Source organism: Maniola jurtina, chromosome 21, assembly GCF_905333055.1.
Source record: "Maniola jurtina chromosome 21, ilManJurt1.1, whole genome shotgun sequence".
Lineage (NCBI taxonomy): Eukaryota > Metazoa > Arthropoda > Insecta > Lepidoptera > Nymphalidae > Maniola > Maniola jurtina.
This window is the reverse complement of record NC_060049.1, coordinates 5727826-5753950: the sequence shown is the minus strand read 5'-3', so window position 1 is coordinate 5753950 and position 26125 is coordinate 5727826. Positions and strand designations below refer to the sequence as shown.

The following is a 26125-nucleotide window of genomic DNA, read 5'->3' as shown; positions in this document are numbered from 1 at the left end:
TGCAAACAAAGCAACTTTTCCATACACTATGCGGAGATCTAGTAGGTAGGTATACATCTACGATGATATAATCAACATATTGTTCTATGCATCCTGCATCCTGTGGAAACGGGATATATTTTTAGTAGAGTTCGGTATAAACTCGTAAAACTCCATAATAAATATGATGCTATAGCAAGATAGTTAATTTTATGAAAACTGTTACAATAATAATCCGACGCGTTTGTTGTGGACTTCCGTAGGAGAACAGCTGCTTGGAATGATTTTATTATGTTCTTATATAATAGGTAGGTAAGAGTAGTTGTATAACAGAGTTAAACACCTACCTAACTAGATTTAAATACCTAATGTTTATTGAGAAACTAGCTGACGCCTGCGACTTCGTCCGCGTGGATTTAGGTTTTTCGAAATCCCGTGGGAACTCTTTGGTTTTCCGGGATAAAAAGTAGCCTATGTGCTAATCCAGGATATTATCTATCTCCATTCTGAATTTCAGGCAAATCCGTCCAGTGGTTTTTGCGTGTAGGAGTAACAAACATACACACACACACACATACAAACTTTCGCCTTTATAATATTAGTTTGATGAGTATTAATAGGTTCATATTGAGAAGTGAAGACCGAGAAAAAGGTTTGTCTTTTAGGCTGATTGTTTTTGCAGTGCTTTAAAGTTAAACACTTAGGTACTTATGACAAAAATGTAAATTACAGTAAAGTTTCTCAACTTAACAATTATGTTACTATTTGATGCGGCCACGTCGCATAGATTTTAAGGATTTTATAATCCCGTGGGAAGTGGGAACTTTTTGATTGTAAGGGCTAAAGTAGCATTATGACGTCGCTCTCCACGTCTTTAACTATAGCCTGCAAAAGTCACGTCATTCCGTTGTTCCATTGCGACGTGATTAAAGGACAAACCAACAACCCAACAACAAACACGCTTTCGCATCCTACGAATATTTTAAACGCGAAAGTTTGTAGGTATGTAAGTAGGTAGGTACCTACTTATGGATGGATGGATGTACCGTACCTACTTATAGATGTTTGTTACTCTTTCACGCAAAAACTACTGAACGGATTTTTCTGGAAATGGAGATAGATTATACCCTGGATTAACACATAGGCTACTTTTATCCGGAAAAACAATAAGTTCCCACGGGATTTTTAGACCTATATCCACGGGAACGAAGTCGCAGGCATCAGCTAGTTTATAGTATATGTAGTCATTGTCTTTGTTTGGAAATCTTCATTAAATCATTGATTGAACGTAGTTTGACAAGTAAGTTCATACAAGCACCTTTACAGTCTTTATTAAACTTATTATACGTTCAAGACCCCTTCCACACTGAACAACACGTGCAAGTTCATTGTGAAGGTGTCATAATGGCTGTTTCCTCCCATTGGATTTGACAATCGCACAGGAAACTCTTTATTCGCCCGATCCAGTCAATCGGGCAGTGGGCACGTAGATAGAGGTACTATGGCCTGAGTTCGACACTCGATTGGTGGACTTTGGGTTAAATAAAATAAAATAAAAATAAAAATAGCTTTATTTTTCATTTCGCACAGTTATTATTAGATATCCTAAAATTTTATTTTATTTTAATAATAAATTAATAATTACTTAATATTTACAAAAAGTTCATAATTACTAAATATTGGTGAAGGTCCGCTTTTAGCGATGAAAGCCTCCTCCAAGCTTTTCCATGTCTCTCTATCCATAAGCCGTACCGGGCGCCACTTCCGCAATGTCATCGCTCCAACGCTTATACCTACTCAGGGTCTGCCCGATCTGCGTTTCTTATTTAAGTATGGGGTACCAACTACCAACTTGTTGTAATTTTTGACAACCTTCCAGGTTAGTCCGCTCCCATCTTAGACTGCATCATCACTTAACCTGGTGAGATTGCAGTCAAGGCTTGTACCTATCTGAAAAAAGAAGACTAGGACTTATAATATTTAAGTACCTCTTAGATTAGTGGTTGACGTCCGCCTCCTACTCAGGAGTCCAGGATTTCGATCCCGCGCACGCACCTCTAACTTTTCGGAGTTACGAGTTATACAATTTACTTATTTATTTTATGAAGGACTACCTATAAGTAAATAAGTAGTGTATCTTATGCTACGTCTGTGGCTCTACCACCGTTTTGGAAAGCAGGTTCCAGCCAGAGGGTCCTGGAAAGAAGATTCTACTAAGAAGAGCCGGCAAGAAAATTAAACATTTAAAAAAACCATTACTTATTCGTGTTCGCGCCCACTTTCTTTTCTATTCTCTTTCTTACAAAGAAGCTTCCTAACATACACTTGGCTGGCCCCACAATGATTGTGTTGTAATTGCGCCTTAGAACACGTGCTAAGCCAGAGGGTCGCGCAAACAATGGGGGGTTAAAACGCAATACACCTACGGGACCCCTTTGTACTTTTGGTTACGTGTGCAGCCCAAGATATGAACACTGGCGTTTCTAATTAGTTTCATTTTCACCAAAGATATTTTGTACTTTAAAATGTTTAAACTAATCTTATGCTATTTTTTTATTTTTTTATAGACTAGCGCTAAGTGACGATGCAGCCTAAGATGGAGCGCGCTTACCTAGAAGATACCTTTTCACTCACATTTTTTGTATTCACATACAAATCAACCCTTGATTTCAATCTCACCTGGTGGTAAGTGATGATGCAGTCTAAGATGGAAGCGGGCTAACCCGGAAGAGGTGTGGTAGTTTTCGTTTTAAGCCCATACTCCTTTGGTTTCTACACGGCAACGTACCGAAACGCTAAATCGCTTGGCGGCACGGCTTTGTCGGTAAGTTGGGTGGTAACTAGCCACGGCCGAAGCCTTCCACCAAGGAGGTAGTCCATATTAAAATCGTGTTTGGGCATTTGACACCTGTAGCGACACAGACTAAGTACCTACTTACCTACATAGATAACGGCGCGAGTTCACGCATCTTTCGACATCTTCGAGAGGGTGCTTCAGGAAACCTGAATACGTCCTGTCAATTACCTGTCAATTCTCCATAATATTACGTAGGTAGGTACGAAGTCTGCAATACCGCATTTGACCAACGTGGTACACTATGGTCAAATGCGGTAAACCCTTGTCATTCTGCGAATGGTTCGGCGATGAGTTGATGATGATGACTGGTAAAAAAGCAAAATCGCTCAACGCTTGTAAAATGTACCAAACATTACATTACTCTGCCTACTAAGCGAAAGAAATGGAAGGCAGTTGTCTCCAAGATCGACAAATAAAGGATTCAATTCTAAGGGCTGCCCATTGTTGTTAGATGGGGTTTATTTACTATGAAAATCGGTGCACAGGGGTGCACCGATTTTTAAAGGGGTGTGAAATCAAATTAACCAAATAACCAAGTAGGAAGTTTATGGATGGTGGTTTTTAGGATTCCGTACCTCAAAAGGAATAACGGAACCCTTATAGGATCTCTATGTTGTCTGTCTGTCTGTCTGTCGTACACTCGGAAAAATAATTCGCTTGGCAGAGCATACTAATGCGCGCGTATGTATAACACACAAAGATACGACCCGATGCTATCCGATAATAGATACACTCACACTTACTACACTCACTCACACTTCTAGATAACCTTACCAGTCGTATAGGGTTGCAAATTTCACATTCGTCAACATAGTTCTGATGGCCGAGTGGTAATAGTGTTGAAGTTCTTAAATATGGCGTGAGTTCTAATCCTAGTGGGGGATTGCTTTTTTATTTTTGCAATTATTTATTTTGTCTTCTTTATACAGTCAAAATTATCATACTTTTGTAACGCCACACCGCCTCAGCCAATCGCAACGCGCCAACGCCAACCAGACTATCCGAGTCAAGCCGAGCCAAACGCCGGCCAATCATAGCCTAGCGGCCATTGAACGCCAACGCCAGCGCCATTGACAGCCGAACGCCACTCAGCAACAACTGCCGAATGCCTTCGGTGGGGATAACGCCATATAAAGCCATGCGAGCTCATTTTTAGGATTATTATTGTATCGTACGCATTATAAGCTGAAATACTGCCGGTTTGTGTAAATAAATGTAATAAGTGTGTAATAAATGTGTAATAAGTAAATAAGTGTATTAGTAACAAATATATGAGAGTAATTATTAGTGTGTTGAGTGAAGTGATAAAATAAATTAGTGCGATTATACTGATTTGCTCTTTTTATTTAAACCCACTGTTTCATCTCAGAAGTGGGATTAATAAAGAAAGTTATGATGCATAATCGCGCCAATTAACGATTCGGCAAATACATGCCGGCTACTTTGTTCCTCCGCAAGAGGGAAACGAATCACCGTGTAAAAATCAAGCGACAATGAAGATCGTCCACTTCTGGGGCCCGGAAGGTCCTTAGAAGAGTTTTGAACCGGAGGTACATTCATCTGCAGCGTGCATGGTTTCTACGCCCGATGGCAACCTACCCTCAACTTCTACGCGTAATAACTGAGGTATGATCCATCCATTATTCCATTTCAAATTTTAATCCCGTTTTTAATGATATTGATGCATAGTGTAATGGGGTTGATCGTGTTTGTAACCTCTACTGATGAGATGACCGTGAAAGGTTAATATTGCTAACACCCGGTTTGAGGTTATGAAAGTAGTATTAGGGCACGCGGGTTATGATAGGTGGTCATTATACGCTCGCGGATAGAGTGAATGGTTTGAGTGATAGCTGAAGCTAAAAATATAACTATAATTTGTGGCATATCTGACCGTCAAATAAAGATTTAGGTTTAAAGACGTATTCTCATAAAAAAAGGTCATTTACATGAGAAAATAAAGTTTACAATATTCGCCATTTAATGAATTACTCATTCAGCGCATTTGCTGAAGTAATTCGCATTACTCATAATGTGAGCAGCTAATTATTCAGTTTTAAATGGATTGAATGAGTGTACATTTTTTTTAAATTGTTCTAGTTTTGGGTAAGGCAAGGTAGCTAGCTCGACGAGTTTTAGTTTTAATTTTTGTGAATGTGATATTCGTGTGTATTGTTTTATTTACAGTTTTCCTAACAAAAATACACGTGCTGTATATATATAACTGATGAAATAAAGGCGGTAAATACTAATGCTAAAATTTCAACCAATTTATTTAGTCAACTTTTTATCGAATTAGGTAAAAACCCGCTCAACCATCCACTTTTCACGTTGCATCTCGCCGAGATACCCGCAATTTGAATTCGCAGTTTAATTCTAGAGTGCTACCGGTACGAAAAAGTTAACAAGTAATTCAATAAGTTAAATAGTAAAAAAATAAAAACTCCCGACTGCTGTTTGCGCTGCATATTTTTTCGGCTCTTACATTAAATCGTATGCAATCCACCACATTGATTGTTTAAAGAATTTTATGTATCCATTGACACACACGCCATCAAGACGAATGACGTATCATTTATCAAAATCGGTTAAAGTTGTTGAGAGGTTATAAACTGACACAAATACATACTGATTAAACACCTAATCCCTACTTTTGCAGCAATTAATTAAAAAAAAAAAATCTAGTATATCGGATGGTAACAATAGTTCTCAGACTACCCGCAAATTTCAACCAGAAGTTTTTAAGAAACAAGCTTTGACGCTATTAGTGTTTTTATTTGCACAAGGCTCAGTCATAGTATAAGGTTCTATAAACCTTTAAGGTTATTTTTTTTCGCGTCGTCAGTGATATTCCCGCTGCAGTCATACAGACAACACGGGGTACGTGTGGGGTACCTATAAATTATTTTTGAGGGTACAATAATATCATTTACGTCAGAATCGGTTGATGAACACTTTCAGTGTGCTCAAACTCAGTTTTGCATATAGCATGGCGATCGCAATTTGAATGTAAAATCGAATTATTTTATGATGTTCACTTTTGAGTTTCTTGTGAAATTGATTTTCATGTGGTTATATGATTGTTATGTAATATGAATATAGATCTTCATAATTGGGGCAGACGTACTTTATGAATCGACTGGGAGCTACTTGTAGTCAAACAATAATATTGTGCTTATCTTTCTTTTCTCGGAATTTTTGGTGAGTTCGTGAAGTGCAAACGTCATCGCCTACGATGGTCACCACTGATGCTTTGCTGTGCGCTGTGTGCCTGATGCCGAGCGCGTCACTGCGAGGCACCTCATCGTGGCGCGCTAACGATGCAGGGTTGCAGCCAATGGGTATCTATAAGCCGCCGCATTGTCGCCTATTTGGGGTCACATAAGCGCTGTTAAGCGTTTATGCTGTATGGTATGACTGTTCTTTTATTTTTACTAAAAGTTAGTGTTTATGAAGTCTGTACGTGTTGTAACTTGTAGTTTAAATCACATTCTTTGAATGATTGAGAGCATAGTATGTAGATCTTACTCACGGCTTTGGGACTGTCTCGTATAATATACAAGCCAGTGGCACAGCGTATGAGTAAATACAAATAGGTAGTGTAATGTAGGCAGAATCGGGCACTTGGAGGAAACGTAATAATAATTATTACCAGTTAGACATCCTTATGATTTTGATAATGCTTTTGTCATTTTAGAAAAAAAGTAGTGCTTGTAGGCAGCATGTACGTTACGTACTTTTGCCAACAAGCTTTCAATCGAGTCAATTTTATCATTCTACCTTTAGATTGTCGGTCCAATCATAATGTAAGTAGAAAGTTCAAGTGGCACTTTTAATTATAGCCATGATTTAGCTTTGTGCCGTTCATTGTTAGTCAGGTGGACCGGACGTACCGTAAGAATTTTCACTAAGCCGACTAGACTGACATTTTACATAATATCTTGAGTTCAGTTGGTGTTAGTATGCCTGCCTGGTTATGTAGCTTACATAGTAGGGAATAGGAATGGAATAGAAAACTGTTATTTAACTGATGATCCTGTATTACCTAAATTCAATCGTGAACTGTTTTCGGAATTACATAGATGCCGAAGTGAAGACAGTAGCCAAGTCTTACTTTCTGCAGCCAAGTCTTACTTTCTGCAGCCAAGTCTTACTTTCTGCAGCCAAGTCTTACTTTCTGCAGCCAAGTCTTACTTTCTGCAGCCAAGTCTTACTTTCTGCCGCCAAGTCTTACTTTCTGCCGCCAAGTCTTACTTTCTGCCGCCAAGTCTTACTTTCTGCCGCCAAGTCTTAGGTACTTTCTGCCGCCAAGTCTTACTTTCTGCCGCCAAATCTTACTTTCTGCCGCCAAGTCTTACTTTCTGCAGCCAGGTCTTACTTTCTGCAGCCAAGTCTTACTTTATGCAGCCAGGTCTTAATTTCTGTAGTGAGGTCTTACTTTCTAGAGCCAGGTCTTACTTTCGGTAGCCAAGTTTTACTTTCGGTAGCCAAGTTTTACTTTCGGTAGCCAAGTTTTACTTTCGGTAGCCAAGTTTTACTTTCGGTAGCCAAGTTTTACTTTCGGTAGCCAAGTTTTATTTTCGGTAGCCAAGTTTTACTTTCGATAGCCAAGTTTTACTTTCGGTAGCCAATTTTTACTTTCGAAAGCCAAGTTTTACTTTCGATAGGAGTACTTTCATCTCGTTGCTCGTTGAGAGATCTCCCTGCAAGGATTTAAGTGAGATTCCTTTTCAAGTCAGAGTAATAGCATTCACAGCTTCACGAGAAGCTATTCACTTCCTTTCTACAAGCCAGTCTGTTGACGGTTTTTCTTTCAAAAATGTCTCTAAAGTAAAACGTGGAAAAATAGTACAACTGAAAAACGATAATAATTTATAAATTAAATAATGTTCTTTTGTTTCGTCTTGGTTTTAAAGTAGATAAGATTGCAGTTTAGATCACAGACCAATAGCATTGGATTAGAATTTTGTAGAATTCATACTGACCACATTTTGTAAAACCATTTTGTAAGACAGCGAAAGGATATCGCTCATCAGTAGTATAGGTACAATTTGATTATTACAGATGCTTTTGCAAAATCTGTTACTAGCCGAAAACGATCAGTTTCGTAGAATATTATACATAATTTGGCTTATTTAAACATCCTAGCAAACTTATAAAGTGACTATAAGAATGCTTTTACTAGTAGACATTTTAGAGTTTTCGAGTGTCGACTGATTAATAGTTAGGTATGTTTTGACCTCCATGATACTACCACGAGCCAAGTGCCTAGTCAAGCCAAGCCAAGCACTAACCAAACCATGTTAAACGCGTTGTGCCACAGGCCCTAGTGAGACTGCGAATAAAATGATTGGACAAACTGCTTACTTGATATTATTTGGACTACTGACAATACTCTCAAAGAATGTGCTATCCATAATTTGGTATTTACCTAGGTCACGATGCCATGTTGCTATTAATTTAAATTAGTAAACTCGGGGAGGTTATGCGTAACAAGGCAAATGCTTGGTAAAGGATAGCAAGCGATAGGATAAAGCTAACTAGATAATGTAACTGACAAAATTAATATTTCATTTAATTATAACAAAGGAATTTAGTTATTTAGTGGCAAGTTCCCACAAGCATTGCGACAAAAGTAAACACTGATAGCATTTACTCAGGTTCATTTTCGTAACCAAGCTGGTAGGCATTAAGAGAACCCGCAGTGTTAAGGGATTTCGAGGCTACAAAGCTTGTACATGCCTGAGCAGACTCTTTAAAGCCATATCACAGCACCTACGGTTCTTATATCCAACAGTGCTAACTGTTCCGATAAATAACTTGAAACCGAAGACCTTATTGAGCTATTGCCTACCAGAAAGCTAACCAAGCATTTTCCCATTGCGGGAGCAATTCATTGTTTCAGGACGGCCGAATGTAACGCCACACCGCCTCAGCCAATCGCAACGCGCCAACGCCAACCAGACTATCCGAGTCAAGCCGAGCCAAACGCCGGCCAATCATAGCCTAGCGGCCATTGAACGCCAACGCCAGCGCCATTGACAGCCGAACGCCACTCAGCAACAACTGCCGAATGCCTTCGGTGGGGATAACGCCATATAAAGCCATGCGAGCTCATTTTTAGGATTATTATTGTATCGTACGCATTATAAGCTGAAATACTGCCGGTTTGTGTAAATAAATGTAATAAGTGTGTAATAAATGTGTAATAAGTAAATAAGTGTATTAGTAACAAATATATGAGAGTAATTATTAGTGTGTTGAGTGAAGTGATAAAATAAATTAGTGCGATTATACTGATTTGCTCTTTTTATTTAAACCCACTGTTTCACTTTCAAACAATATAATTATAAGCAAGAAAAAACAAAAATAATAACACTTTTCTATTTTAGAAGTTATTTATTTGTCTTTTGTGCAGTTCATAAATTATTATAATAAGCAAGAAATAAATAAGACGCTTGTCAAAAAATTAACACATCAAGTTAACAGAAGGTATACAAAAGAGGAAAAAAAATTGACATACTTTATCTACTCCTATTACTCCTATAGTAATTTAAAACCAATATCGATGTGAAGTATGCTAAAAGTCGGTCAAGTATGAACGTAATGTTTTATTTACGTTTTGGGTTACTTTTAGGTTTGTGAGATGAATCAACATGTTAATTACTTAGTTAGAAATCAAAATCAATTATAACTTCTAACTGCAATAACAATAACATCACTCACAAATAGAATTAAATTAATTACCTATACTTTATTTAATAATGTATAAAGGTAGGCCACCCTCGTAAGCTATTACTTTTTGTAATCGACTCGTCATGTTAGTAACCATATTCCAGCAAGTCTATGCTGCCCCACAGAGACTCCCAGGTTGAAGTTACCACTTTATTCAAAGTATAATATATCGTTGACCTGTTGTTCTATTATTATGGTATTTTACGTCCATCCTTGTCCGACTCAAAAGATTTTTCATTATTAAAAATAACAACGTAATTACATCAGTCAAAGCTTATATATTTCATTGCAAAATGAAAGTCTATGGTCCTGGTGCAAACCATTCGTAATATTTTCTTCGTAATGTATTCCGGCCGCACGCAAATGCTTCCGCACAGTTTGTAGAACTACATTGTGCTTGGTCGCTGTCAACCAAATTTTTAAAAAGGAATCCACGCTATGCATTGCAACGATTTCTTGGTGGTGATGTGACTCCATCTTATAAGCTGATGGTTTGGGCCCAGGTCAACAATTGTCTACATGCCCCGTTTCTCCGTAGTGACAGACCCACAAGCGCACGGTATTCATCTGTAAATGATTATATCCTGGATTAATACATAGGTTACTTTTTATCCCGGAAAATTAATGAGTTCCACGGGATTTTTAATAACCTATATACACGGGAATGAAGTCGCGGGCATCAACTAGTATTTAGTATATTGGTTACATTGTTATATTATAATGCGTCTGATTAAAAGTATTAAATGGACTAAAAACATTACGCTAACATTTAGAAAATACTAAATGCACATAAGTAAAACCATAAACATAATTTCAATACGAGTAGGTTATATTTGTTTACTTACCGATATCATCGATTTCGGTTATCGAAATATTCCGCTCAAATAACAATCTCTGCTTTTTAAACAAAGATAAATAAATGTTCCATGGTGGTGAGAAGTTCAGTAGTTATTCAGTGTGAAAAATAACACAATACACCATAAATGAATTCACTACTAGGATTTATTAATCCGCGTGCTCAAGTTCTATTTGACAATAATTTATAAAATAGGTAGGGTAGATTTAAAAAATGGGACATCAACTTGATATTGCCATTCTGTAGTCTATAGGTATACCTACACCGCATAATTTATCGTTTTGTGGGTTCGAAACATTTCAGTGATGAATAGACCTTAACTGTCTTGTTTTAAAGCTTAAATTCGTCCACATATCTACAGCCAGCACTGCAAGTGAAAACTGCTAATTAAAGTCGTGAATTTTAGACGTTATCTCAAGGTGGTTTAAGGCCATTTTACTCTGACATAATTGTGCTTCGACGATCGGATTCTATCAGCGTGGGTAAGCGGCAATCCCATCAAAAACATAAATGTGAAAAAGTGCCAAGTTCGATAGAGAAAATGAGAGATTGTAAGCTTCGCCGATAAAAGGTAAGCTTCGCCGACAAAAGCATTGATATCTAAATAGGTGCCAAGTTCTTATAGGTCTTTATATCATTCCTACAAGAATGTACAAGAAACTTTGATCGTTTTAAAATATTATTTTGTTATTGAGTACATATAACTTGGCAAGTTTTAAAAGTCAGTAAATCACATTTTACGTTTAACATAAAATTTAGTTTAAGTTTAGGAATGTATTGGCAAATATCAAAACTTGCTAAGTGTACTTTATTTTATATTAAACATTAAATGTAATTAACCGACTATTAAAACTTGCCAAGTTATATGTACTCAATAACAAAATAATATTTTAAAACGATCAAAGTTTCTTGTACATTCTTGTAGGAATGATATAAAGACCTATAAGAACTTGGCACCTATTTAGATATCAATGCTTTTGTCGGCGAAGCTTACCTTTTATCGGCGAAGCTTACAATCTCTCATTTTCTCTATCGAACTTGGCACTTTTTCACATTTATGTTTTTGATGGGATATCATCAATTTTTGTTAAGTTAATTTCTCTTCATTTATTAGGATTATCCTATACCTGTAAATTTTTGCGTGATTGAAAAAGCTTGCAGCTATGCAACTCCGCTTAGTCAATTATCAAGAGTGTTCATAGCTATAATCTAAGAAAATGTGTTCAGCCGTTTGAAGATTAGCGACTCTTTTCTAGTTTTCTTATTAGAATAATAAAACCGGTTAGTATCTACTATCCGAGTAATACATATTAGTATTCACTATTCAGCCAAATTCTAATAAGGCGATGTATTGGCATGGTAATGCGTAATGTGTATACTTAATATATCACTATACGAATCATTTAAAGCTATGTTCAACCCCCTGATAACACAGAAATACTTAAACCTAAACACGTACAACTTTGCATATCAGGTAAAACTTTTTGACCACTTAGAATGTAAAATTACATGAAAGTAGTTTACATAAACTGTTTTTCAACACATGTGTCCACTTACTAGTTATACATTAGAAGTTGATTCTCTTCACCGTTAAAGAGAGCGATATTTAATTGCTTAAAATACGCATAACTTCGGAAAGTTAGAGGTGCGTGTCCGGGAACAAACCCTGGACCCCAGACCTAAAGAGCAGGCCGACATCTCAACCACTACTACCACTTTGTAAAGTTAGTTAATATTTATTTATTAAAATTAAAACAATAATGTGTACAGTACCTACCTAAGTACTAATCAGTAAATGTTTTTGAAGTTCATGGGATACAATTTTTATTATTAAAACAACATAATATTGCAAATATTTTGGTGTCGAGTCAGCTGACATACCACCATGCTGCAAGAGGGTGGCCCATGTGCACTATTGTTTCTAAGCTACCTGCTTTTTTTCATCGTTTTGCCCCATTGAAGATCTTTGTTTTCGATACAGAATAATGGTGCCTAATTTGTAATTTCTGAACGAGAAGTGGTGCGATATTGTTTCAAAACTAGGTATAGTCACGGTAATACTATCTATACAGTATTCTAACCACAGGCGGCTCCTCCTTAGGAGCGCTGGTGCAGTGCACCCCCACAAAAGTTATAGAAAAATGTGTTTTTAATCAATATTAATATTTGTACTTAGTTGGTTATCGTGACACATTACTTCACGTGTCCTACCTATAAATAATTAGTTCGCATTTAACTACGTAAACTTGTGTTTGCACTGACTACAGCTGAATGGGAGCGCTAGCAATATCGCTCCTATGAAACAAATCTCCATACAACCAACAGTACCGAACTTAAGGAGTGCGAAAGGGAAATCTCGGCAAGCTCCGACGCGTGAAACAAAAGATTTTGTATGAGAAATTAGCTAAATATGGTGCGCCGCTCCGCGCTACGTTGCCAGCTCGTAGAGTTCGTAGCTTAGAAATTAAAAACAATCCTCAGGGATCATGTCAAGCAGAGTGGTCAAAAATGCGACGTTGCCGACTTTATGTAAACAAACATTCGTGAAACTGAATCGTCGCTGGCGTCGTATCACCTCTGACCTCATAGTCACTTTGCTCGCGAAGGCGGATTATAATTAGGTAGCATTTAAGGCATTTAATAATTTTGAAAAAATGTGCGTTATTTGTTGAGTTATCTATTGTTAAAATGGAACAATATTATGTGTTTTTTTTTTATGAAAAAAAGTGAATAGACTTTAGAGAGACGTTTCGAACTAAAGGCACATGAGCTGGTGGCCACCACGGCCTACAAAAATGTAACGTGACAACTATGAGCTACACGCGTGTTTTTAAATCTGAACAATTAAAATTTAATACACCATGGTGGTGTGTAAAATTATTTAGTTTCCCGTACCCGTGTCTTGTGTAACTTGTGTTTGGATCTTCCACCCCTGGCGCTTGAAACAGGAACTCTAAGTCATCAACTGATTTAGTATTTAAACTATTATTTTAGCGCATCAATCAATTAAAGTAAAGAAGTGACCTAGCAAAGTGAGTATTTAGAAGGTAAGACATTTTCTATTTTTTTTTGTGAACACCCATGAAAAATTTTCACGAGCCGCCTCTGATTCTAACTCGGCCGTATCTTTGAAATAAATACCTACAGCTGCGCGGTACGTAAACATGCGGTAGGGCTGCCCGCCTCCAGCAGTTTAATTACATTTGCCTACTTTGTGTTTCCATCTAGTTTTGTGATTGTAAATATACTTTTTTTATATAAACAAATAAAATACTTTGTGAATTGCATAGGAAATGTTCAGTAAAAATGCGTGTTGTTTTTTGGTTGGTAGATTTAATTAAAAAACCATGTTTATGATTGAATAACAAATCGGTCTTATAATTTGAGACCGAAAAATATTTGCGCCTCGACTGAGACGTAGGAAATTAAACGAACGTTACGAATTATTAAATTTTAAAGTTTAAAAAATCCGCATCCCTATAAAGCTTTTAATCAAAAATTGTTTTGGGGAACATGGGCAAGATAGAGAAAAAGGAATAAATGTCTTTTACTTGGTTATAGACACCTGCAGCTACTTTACAATTTATATATTTGGTTTTAAATGAAGTTCGGAACATTTTCTCCATTTTTTGTATATATTCCACAAAATCATCGCTGGGTACAATCAAAAAAGTTTGTGAATTAATCTTATTGTAGTCCCGGTACCTTAAATACAGACATTCTGAGCTGAAATTGTGGCTTCTTTGATCGGGTTTCACATACAACGAAAAAATCGCGCGGTTATTGTTAGAAAAACAAAACACCGCCCGTTCGTCACTGCGGCACAGTCGCGACTGTCTGCGTGTCGAGCGCCTGCCGACATCGAGGTGCATAGGTATAGCTCGCGTTTCGTCCGTTTGTATGAAGTTGGAATACTGTACATACCATTACCGTGGTATAGTAGTACCGGCCGGTTCGGAGTTAAAGCCATAAAAGTTAACTAATTAGGTAAAATATTCCAAAAGATCATAAGTCGGTATATACCCATTCCAAACGCTGACTTAACTGTTTACGCTAAGGTTTAAAGTCAAATGCCGTCATGAATAATTACAACAGATTTACTTAATATTTTACAACAGGGTTGCAACAAGAGACGGAACTCCAAAGTCCGGAAATCCCGATCAGTCCTTCTTTAGAAGTGATAAAATAACCATCTTTTTACACCTAACTACCTAAACTTCAATTAAAAATTATTATGTTTATCTTGTTATCTGTTTCATTATTATTATAAGTAATGTGTCTTATGTGCAGTTATGATAGTGGCAATTTGAAAAATACATCTATTTGACAACCCTATGCAGTCGTAGAATTTCTTTGTTTGCGGGAAAGGTAATAAATTTTTAGCTTTAACAAGTAGTCGTTAGGTTGAGTTTTACTCGACCGCATTAGGGCTTATGACCGTTCATAATATAAAACACTATTGTTAAAAAGTTTTATTGCTATTAGCTCTTAACCGGCCGGTACGACTATACCTGTTTTTAATTTTTAACGTTTCGCTGTCCATCAACAAACCATGTGATTTATAAAAAGGTCACTAACAACAAGTGGAAAACTTGAAATATCACGTTATTTACGAGTACGAGTTGCTTCGTGGCACCAGTGCTGCTGAAACGGCTCGAAGGATTAATGATGTGTATGGCGGTGGTTTCGCAAAGAAAAACATAGTGCGTTTTTGATTCCAACGTTTTTGATCTGGAAATTTTGACCTGCAGAATAAGCCCCGGTGACGACCGGAGACCAAAGTTGATAATGAAGAATTGAAGGGTTTGGTGGACTAGTACCGGTGTCGTTTACTACAGCTTTCTTAAACTGGCCAGACGATTACGGTGGAGGACTATTGTCAGCAACTGCAAACCATGATGGAAAAGCTAGCTGCCACACAACTGAGGCTGGTCAATCGCTCTAGGCCACTGCTGCTTCAGGACAACGCTAGACCACACAACAGACGGCTACCCAATTAGAGGAGCTTCAAATGGAATGTCTAAGATATCCACCGTACCTACTCCCCGGACCTTGCTCCAATAGATTACCATTTTTTTTAGAAATTTTGATAACTTCTTATATATGGAAAAAATTCAACTCCGATGGGGCAGTCCAAAGCGCCTTCAGAGATTTTATTGATTCCCTTCCGAATGGTTTTATGACATGGCAAAAGTGCATAGACAGCAATGGTATATACTTTGATTAAATAAATATATTATATTTAAAAAAATCGACTTTTTGTTCTTCCCTTACAAAACGCCAATTTCATATGTAAGGACCTAATATCATACTACATGCCCGTGCAAAGCCGAGCAAAACCGAGGCAGGTCACTAGCATACATTAATATGTAGTTATAATGTTATGTTACTTGCTTTGGAAGTTAATGACCCATCACAATCCATATTAAAAAGCGAAATTTCTTTGTTGATTTGTCCTTCAATCACGTCGCATTAGAGCAACGGATCAACGTAATTTTTTACGTGAGTATACTTGTACCTAGAGAGTGACATAAGCTATTTTTAAAAAATCACAGTTTTTGAAACGAAGGACAAGGTCCACGTGGACGAAGTCGCAGGCATCAACTAGTATATTAGACAACACATACCTGTAATAGGGTTCATTATTGTTTGTTTTCAAGTAGGTAGGTATAATATGAAATAACTTTGCCTTCATACCTATTCGTTCATAATTTCTGAATTCGAACCGGCGACCACTTATTTATGGCTTTGATCACAGGTCAAGGATCCCTAAAGATGAGTATATAAACAAATGCACTATTATTAATTGTGAAAGTAGGTAGGTAATTACACAGTGTTACAAACTTAAAATGTGTGCCTCGATCCATACTTGCTGTTCTCTACAAGGCGCCCCAATAACTTTGTCCTATAATATATGACATATTAAAACATAATTTGCTATTTTCTGATTTTTTCCTTTGTATACACCTAATTACCTATCACTATACCAAATTTCAAGTCTCTAACTCACCTGGAAGTAGGTTAGGTTTTTGATGAGTGAGTGAGTGAGTGAGTGTTAAAAATGGCACTTTTCAGACGTTAATAACTTGAGAACTGCAAAAGATTTTTTCATGAAATTTGGGTTTCTAAGCGATCAAATAGACCTTAATAGATATGCAAAATTGTAAATGTGTAGGTTTAATAGTTTTTGAGTTATGGGGGGGTCAAAAGTAGCTCGAAATGGTTCGTGTAATATACACTTGTCAGCGTGCCGCCGTTCTTATTAGAATCGAACTTGGCGAGACACGCTGTCGCGTGTCTTGATACTACCTAGTGCCTGCTGTGGGGAAATCAGCGAAATATGTAATTTGTAATTATTGCAAGTAGGTATGGTGAAAAGAGACCGACAATTCATTAAAGAGAGATAGGTGTAAAATAATAAGTAAACGAGTTATACACATAATGCTTCGTTGTGTTGCCTGCTTACCGATTTGTTTTGCTTTTTGTACCTATCTGTCAGGAAAATCTATAGGGTACTTCCCGTTGCCCTAGAATCATGAAATATACCAGGTAGGTCTTAAAATTAAAGGAAAAAATCCGAAAACCGTGAACTTGTGGTTACATCACAAAAAACCCCTTGACGGATCTTGGCAGACACGACAGACAGACACAGACAGTCAGACATATAAACAGACAAGGACAACGAAGTGATCTGTAGGGGTGCCTTTTTTCCATGGAGACCGTAAAAACAATCGGAAGGGGGCTACCTATTGTTATTCGATGGGGTTTATTTACTATGAAAATCGGTGTTAAGTTTTTAAAGGGGTGTGAAATCAAATTAAGGGAATGCTCAGCATGACAATAATTGGCCAATCAAGCCTTATTCCGGCAAATTGACTCGGTGAGGTGGAATTTATTACGTACTAGACTATATGATGCCCGCGGCTTCGTTCGCGTGAGCTCTTTGATTTTCCAGTATACCTATAGATTGTAGTTTACATTAAGTACACAGTGGGGTCAATGTAAATATATTCTGGACAAAATACATAAACCCGATATAAGGCGAAATTCTTTCTATCACTAACACGTTATTCACAATAGGATGAACAAAGACGCGTCGTGTTGAGACGTGTCAGGAATTAAGAAAAAAAAATCGAGGGCAAAACGACGGGGTGGCGACAACACTGCCAGCTAGCGTGAATTACATGTCACAATGGTAACGCATTACGTGATCGACCTACTTAATTTTGCCGGGTAGGTAAGCAGGCAGAGATTTGTCTTGCAAATTGAGCTGTACTGATTTAGAATGATAAAATTTTATTTGGCTTATACTTATTTATACTTATTATATTTAAAAAAGTTTAAAAATATCAGAAGTTAAAGTGTGATTATGTTTAAATAAGCAGAAATAAGTACCTTAATAGATAGGATGAATTTAATAGGTAGGATGTTTTGAAATAAAACGAATTTAATTTATTATTAATTTGTAACTACAATTTTGGAAGTTACATGAAAATAAAAATAAATAAATAACTACTACTATTATAAACGCTATGCTGAGTTCATGTTTGTTCAGGATAGTCTCAGAAACTACTGTTCTGATTGTTATATGGTTTTCAACAACATTTTACGCTACCAATCACACCAATATTATAAAGGCGAAAGTTTGTATTAGTGTGTGTGTGTGTGTGTGTGTGTGTGTGCGTGTGTGTGTGTGTATGTTTGTTACCCCTTCACGCAAAAACTACTGGATGGATTTGGCTGAAATTCGGAATGGAGATAGATAATATCCTGGATTAGCACATAGGCTACTTTTTATTCCGGAAAACCAAAGAGTTCCCACGGGATTTCGAAAAACCTAAATCCACGTGGACGAAGTCGCGGGCGTCAGCTAGTATGATTATAAACATGAATTAGTTAAGTTAGAAAAAAATCTTCCAACTAGACTAGATGGATTCTCTCTTATATTCATCTGAACTCTAGATTATAGAGTTTTCGTATCGTGTGCTCCGCCAATAGTTAGTTACACAAAAATAATGTACCTACATTATAGTGGATTAGTTCCTCTCAAGCCACTCGTGTGAAGCCGGGGCGGTTTGCTAGTTACTCAGGTAACAGGAGTTGCGCAATATTATAAAGAACATTTAATTATCTACTCACTTACACTTTAGTATCTATTTAAAATCTACAACATACAAAAGTAAACTAGGTAGGTATTACATTAGTAGTAATTTACGGGGACATTTAAGATAAATTTTACGGCGATGAAAATCCGTAGAACTTCAAAGTGTATTTCTAAATATCACTCGCAAACAGAGTCGATATGCGTATTTCAGGTAGGCAACTAATAAAATCATCATTATGATGTTCACTGCCAACTTTATAGCACTACATTTCAATAAATAAACTCGGCAAAATCAAACGTAGCCATCGAATAGGCAGGCCAATAATCCTATATACAAACTTCGCATCTTGCCTTTGCCATCATCGTAAACCTACATTTGAAGGTGACGAGTTTTAACTTGGCGAGATCTTAGTATACCTATACAAAACCATTTCTTACTTATACAAAGCTTATTTTATCCATACCAAAGATTAAAAAAGAAACCAGTCAAGCGCGAGTCGGACTCGCATACGAAGGGTTCCGTACCATCGTACAAGACAAACCTAACACCTTTGTGTAGAACTTTGCAATTCAATAACCGTCTGCACTGTCTATTTATCTAGGTATGTGATTTAGTGAATTAAATTTTTTTGAACACATTTTAATTTTTTTTTTTGTGTGATGTAACCACAAATTCAAGGTTTACGGATTTTTTCTTGACTTGTGCTAAGATCTATCTACCTACCAAATTTAATGATTCTAGGTCAACGGAAAGTACCCTATAGGTTTTCTTGATATAGACACGACGGACGGATGGATAGACAGACAGATAGACAACAAAGTGATCCTATAAGGGTTCCGTTTTTCCTTATGAGGTACCTATGGAACCCTAAAAATAACAAATTAAGTACTTAACTGAATCATGCATTGACAATGCTGAACTTTACCAAAAATTCATTTTATTAAGTAATATTTAAACAACCGTTAACAACTCCAGTTTTACCATTCACTCCAATAATATTGTTTACAAGCAACTTACGGCGTTTTAAGGCTCCGTGTGTACCGACAAGCACTTAAACATTTTATTAGCGTTGAAATTTAAATGACGTAACTCCTTTAAATCTCCCTTAAGCGGTCGTCAACCTGAAATAAGCAGCATAACATACTTCATTAGCCCATGAATCGTAAACTCTTTTAAAACGCCGTAACCGACCACAATGTTTGATTTAATCGTCGCGATCTTTAAGAACTAAACCACATCCTATCGATTTTTTTAAAACTTCATAAATCGGTTATTAAAATTAACCACATCTTCAGATGTTTACGCACCGTATCTTTGACGTTGCCTATTTAGTATTTCTGTTTGGTTGAATAGTTATAATTTTTTTTTTTAATATCCATTGCATCCGGAACGTGTGCTAGGGTTTACATTTTATTGGATTTACGACTGTTTTCATTGCGGGCACTGTTTAATATAAATATGCTAGACGGTTTCCTGTTGGTTAATAAGAAAAATTATAAATTAAAAACAATTGGACATGTTGCACATCAAGTCTTTTATTGATGCGATTAAAACTATTTTTACAATAAGATAGTGTAAAAACTAAAATTGTAGCAATAAGTATGTATGCATCAAGATCGAGGTCTTATTTATTTGATTCAATGAAAACTGAAAGACTTAAATAAATTTAAAATAACAGAGAACATTTTGTAACAAGCTTAATTTTGACGGTGTAATTTAGCTCATGAACCTTTGTCAAACCAAACCGATAGGTACTGAGGACAAATTAAAATAAAATTAAAGGCTAATGAAGTTTAAAAGTTTTTTCCAATAGGTAATGGACGGTATCAAGCGTAGTAAACAACAGTAGTAGAAGTAAAATATCTTTCTTTATGGGGTACTATTTAGAATTTTCTGTCGGTGTAGATTAACTGGCAGGGATAGATACTGCATCCTTTTTGGTTATTCTAGTTCCTTTTTTAAATCATCGGTTTATTGCCACCGATGAATCCTATACACACAACTTTATGTTATTAGACAATTTCCAACAGAATAAACTTAATTTATAAATAACGCCCTAAGTCTATGGTATAGGTAGGTACTAGGTACTAGGAATCTACACACACATAACTAACTTTATTTTTCTAAGGCCGTATCAAAGTCTCTAATTATAATAAATTGATCACCTACCCTCCCATTTCAACGTTCAAAGTATGCTAATGAGTAATTTATTCGGTTATCAAAACTTTTTAAAGTGTCAATAACCCAACAGATTATAATGTAAATCTATAAACGATGCACCGAAGCAGCTATTTAAAGATATTTGTCAGAATAGACAACTGGAAATAACGTGGTTTTATGGAGACATAAATAAAATTAGTAGTCATTAGTATTTAAATAATTGAAAGGGTTATCTAATGGTGTGCTTTTAGAAACAACGAATCAAGTAATTTGTCTTCTTATAGAGAAGATAAGGATGCGAGAAAACAGCCTTTAAGAGATGTTCCACCTGATCTTCTCACGCGTGAGAAATGACGAAACAGATATATTATTTTAGTACATAGTTTTTTTTAACTTACTTGAAAAGAATACTGACAAAGTTGCACACTGGTGCCAAACAAAGCAGTGAGAGGCCAAAAATCCCTCTACCTTAATAACGCCTGCTTAATTTAACACTTTTAAAATACTATATAATCAATGTCAGCTGAATTCGACAATACCGTAATACGCATTATTCTTAAAAGTGAATATGCCGCAAGCCACACTTAAAGTAACAATTGTCACCCATAAAATAAACTCGTTATTAACAAAATAATGTTTTTGTGATTTGGGTTTTCAAAAACTTCGCTCTCAATTGTCACGAAGGCGTTTACCATCAACTTAGCTGTCATACTAACCAGCTGCCAGAAAATGCTAATGAGAGTGTGACCTATTTATTTTCCTCTTCAAATATTGCTGAAGATAAAACATGTGTCATGATTTAGGTAAAATTACAACTTATGATTGTGTGTGCCAGGGGGCGACACAGTGTCCGATGGCCGAATGTCATGATTTTCCAAATAATAGTATGTTGTTATGATTTTAAAATTGAGGGTGTGTGATTTGGCTTAAATAATTTATTGTTTTGGTCAAATCACATACTTTTTTACAATTACTTGTAGCTTGGGGAGAGTCTCATTGGACGGATTTTTAAGACGATCTCATTGGTCAATTCATTGTTTCGGTATGATTTTAAAATTGAGGGTGTGATTTGACTGAATAATTTATTGTTTGAGTCAAATCAGATACTTTTTATAAAATTGCAGGAATCTCATTGGATGGAATATTAAGAGGATCTCATTGGTCAATTCAGTATTTCGTTAGGATTAGAAAAATGAGAGTGTGTGATTTGACGTAAATAATTTGTTGTTTCGGTCAAATCACATACTTGTTTTTACAACTGCATTGAATTTTGGAAAGAATCTCATTGGATGGAATTTTAAGAGGTTCCCATTGGTCAATTCAGTTTAAGTTCAGTCCAATCACAGACTCTTCTCAGTTCAGTAATTTAATGAATGGAAAATAGGATATTAAAGCCGGACGACTGATTACTTTTAAGTTAGTTCTTGTTAATCATTCAAAGAGATAAATTGTGAAGAAGTGTATTCCTTAAGTAACAAACAAGCTGTATATAAATCAAGTAATATAAAATATAATTAATATTGATTTAAGGGAGAAGTTTTATTATACTTGTAGGTATCACTTACAACTGAAGGACAATTCCATGCTACATCACTTATACCCACACCTATTATAAGTTCGAAAGTGTTATTATATACACCTTATTTGTTGGTCTGTTGGTTTGATAGTTAATCTTTCAATCACGTTGAAACGTGATTTTTTGCAGTTGTAGTTGAAGAACTCGACCTGAACAGGCATATTTTATCCCAGAAAAACATAGTCCCCAAGGAATCCTAAAAACCTAAATCTACGCGGATAAAGTTACGTTCATCAGCTAGTTTTACAAATAGGCGTGCGAGTAAAAAATGAGAACCGCAAGTAACATATCGTAATAGAAAGAAGGAGAAATTGCTTCTTTTTTGGTAAAAAGCGTTATTTTTAATATTATACTAAGTAAGTAGAGATCTACACTTAGAAAATACTATTTGAAGACGATAAGTACCTAAATAAAATTATTTATGAGCGGTTGCTCTTACTTAAAATCTTTTCAAGTGGGTAGGTATTTACTAAAATTAGAAAAATGGCAAAATAGTCGTGACATAAAAAGTAATAGCATGCAAAATATTTCTTTTTCTAAACCATAACCAGAATTACGGATTAGTAATATATTATCTACTTATTACATCAATATGACAGGTGGTTATTAACGAGTAACCATCCACTAATACATATCGTATTACTAACACGTTTTTTATATAAATTTTAAACTTTATTACTCATTATTTCGATGTGGAGGGAAAGCATTAACAAACAAATTACGTGCAACCACAACATTAATAAAGTTAATAAGCTTACCGTTCAATATTTAAATTGAAATCGTTCTTTATCTTTATCTAATAATATGATTATCTTCTTTTTTCACAGATAGTTTAAATAAACTTGTATTTTTAAATACCTAAGGCAGCTCATTTAATATAATATGTTACAAATTAATATTGTACCTATATCAAATCTTTGAAAAGAGCACCCGCCGAGTTTCTTGCTGGCCTTCTCGGTAGGAAAGTCATTCCGAACCAGTCAGTCAGTGGTAGATGTTTTTGACGATTCAAAAGTACTTGTAAAAGTCTAATTGAATAAAAATATTTTGAACTAGCTGATGCCCGCAGCTTCGCCCGCGTGGATTGGTCAGATCCCCTGCAGCATCAGGATTGAGGAGTTGGACTCCAAATTTTTTATGAAACAATGTCGCAAAGTTCCTCTATCGATTAAAAAAGAAATGACGCAAATCGGTTCAGAAATCTCGGAGATTTCGGTGTACATAGGTAGAAAAACACAACTCCCTTTTTGAAAGTCGGTTAAAAAAGTAGCCTATTTTACGCCCTGGTCAATCCTCTACTTGCCTGTGAAAGTCCCGTCAAAATCGGTTCAGCCGTTCCAAAGATTAGCCTTTTCAAACAGACAGACAGACAGACAGACAGACAGACAAAAATTTTAAAAACGTGTGATTCAGTTATGGTATCGTTCAAATAACCATATGAGCTTAATATGAGGTAGTTACCTATTTCGAAATTACAGACAGACACTCCAATTTTATTTATTAGTATAGATTGGTGAAGAAATGTGAGTACTGGGTAGATGAAGAAAGCAGAGGACTATGTAATAGTATGTGTGGTTGCGTACTTTCAAGCCCACGATCAGCAGTGGAAACAAATTTGGTGATGATTAATAGTAATGAGTTTAATTTAGAAGGTTTAAAATGATACGCACCATTACAATATTCCCACTGAACAATAAGATAGCTGCAATCAAATTTCAATTGCAATAATAGCAAAAGTACAGTACAGTACCGTACAAATATAGTTCAGTATCTATGTAGTTAGTTGATAGCTATGTCCTAGGTAGCTAATCAATTTTGCTGTTGTACCTAGGTAGGTAGTTTTATAACACATTCAAACATATTTATTTACCGAAGCATTTAGTAATTAGGTATCTACTTATGTACTAAGTCCTTTGTTTTGATTAATTATTGTAGTCATTAGCTATTAAAATTATGTATTGTTAACTAACTCACTTTAATCATACAATATTATATCTTATGATAATTATATTATAAGTATAGATTACAAGAAATAACAACAGCGAAATTGTTAGCTAATACAAAGGTTTATGAAGGAAAAATATGATATTGTCTCAGTACCTACTTTGAATTAAATAAGTAGATATTGCTACTTACTGATTCTGAGCACAACTAAATTTTTGAGTATTCGCATCCTTCTTTCTAATGCAATATGAAAAGGACAGAAATATTTTGACAGTTCAAAATTTAATTTAGAGCTGTCAATCCTCGTGACTTTAGCTGCCAGTCTATTGATTAAGTTTGTAGGGTGCACTAAAATTTTGAGACTTTAAATCTAAAATTCATGTTCCATCGTTTTTTAGCAATATTAGGAGAGGATGCGGATACTTACTCTAAAAGTTAAGAGAAAAGAAAACAGAATCGGCGTCATGGTTGCAGGGTAAAAAATAAACGCTGTTTATTATTTACGTAAACTTTAATTACATAAAGTGAGAATGTACCTACCTAAGTAGAGGTACCTAGATACTGTCCAAGATCGTTTAGGTAGATCCTACTAATAGCTACCAAATTAAAACGTTGCGTTAGTTTTCATTTCTACATATAAATATAGGTGGCTTTCTATGAATACTTATTGATTAAGCTTTATCATAAGTGATAACCATTGATGTAGGAGGAATATTAACGTACTAAGTCGAATAATATTGGTAAGATGAATATAGGAATATTCTCGAATAAAATCGTACGATATCTATCTACGTAATTATGTATGTGCTTAATAACTTAATAAGAGATAATGATTTCCCACACTTCTGACCTATTAGGTACCTAGTAGATTTATTAAAGTAACCTCCGTTTATACCTGTTACCTATTTGAAAAAAGATATCGCAATACAGATATTAAATTTTGCCTAACAGTTTTGGAATATAGACCCACTGTGACAAAGATAACGTCGGGTTTAAAAATCGTCAGTTAAATTATTTTAAATCTAATGCAAAAAATTAACTAAAATGCTTGCCTAACTTATTGAAGAGTACCCCTAGGTATGGTTTTCTCTTCAATTAAATTCAATATATATTCCTCTAATAGGTAACTACCTATTATCAGCTGTTCTACACAGCAAGTGAAGTCAGTCATATTAAGTGGGCAATGGGCACGTCAAGCTTAGGTAGAGCACTTTGTTAAAAAACTATTTTCAAGTCAATCACTCACCTTCAAGTGCGTTACCATTGTTCCTGTCGCCTTTGGAGACATCGGTGCAAAAAAAAAACTATAAATAGACGAAAAAAAAAACCAACAGAAATAAAACTAAACACGTAAAATCGTCCTATCACAACGATTCTTTGGCATTATTAGACACCAGTCTATCAACTTGCGAAATTAACAGTCACAAAATAAACGCACACACAAAAAAAAATATGGTCCGAGACACAATAAAATAGTTCGTAGTGCTCGCGATCGTGTTCGATATTCAAACGCGACACACGTCCAGCGATCGCGCGCGGCGGCCACACAATGCTAGCAGATCGAAGCGCTTCGACAATACGCGCGCGCTACAATTGAACGCCCCGGCCCGCGCGCGCGCGACAAGGACGCACCGACCTAATGTCACTGCCCTACGAACAATGCCGTCCTTCCACCATCTTACACCCAAAATTATAATCAAACTCTACCTTCCAATTATACGAATACACCAAACATACAATCTAGAATATTATAGATGAATAATTCAAATGGGTTCTATTTAGAACTGTGATGAAAATCAATTGTCTATGCGGAATAACAGCGCGGTATCTATACAAAGGCGTGAGGCCGTCCCGTTCTCGCGGACGATACTGTGTGCGTATTGTGCCGATACTTCTGTCTCGTTCTTGCGTGG

At 36.0% G+C, this 26125-nt stretch overlaps 1 protein-coding gene across 1 annotated transcript in view; it reads right to left on the bottom strand.

The window, feature by feature from the left end:
* Positions 1–25753, bottom strand: part of LOC123876230 (transcription factor Sox-5) — a 191824-nt gene extending 166071 nt beyond the window's left edge. Inside the window, exon 1 of the mRNA XM_045922414.1 lies at positions 25459–25753. The gene's annotated coding sequence lies outside the window, so the exon portion shown is untranslated. The remainder of the gene's footprint in view (positions 1–25458) is intronic.
* Between the last annotated feature and the right edge of the window lie 372 nt (positions 25754–26125).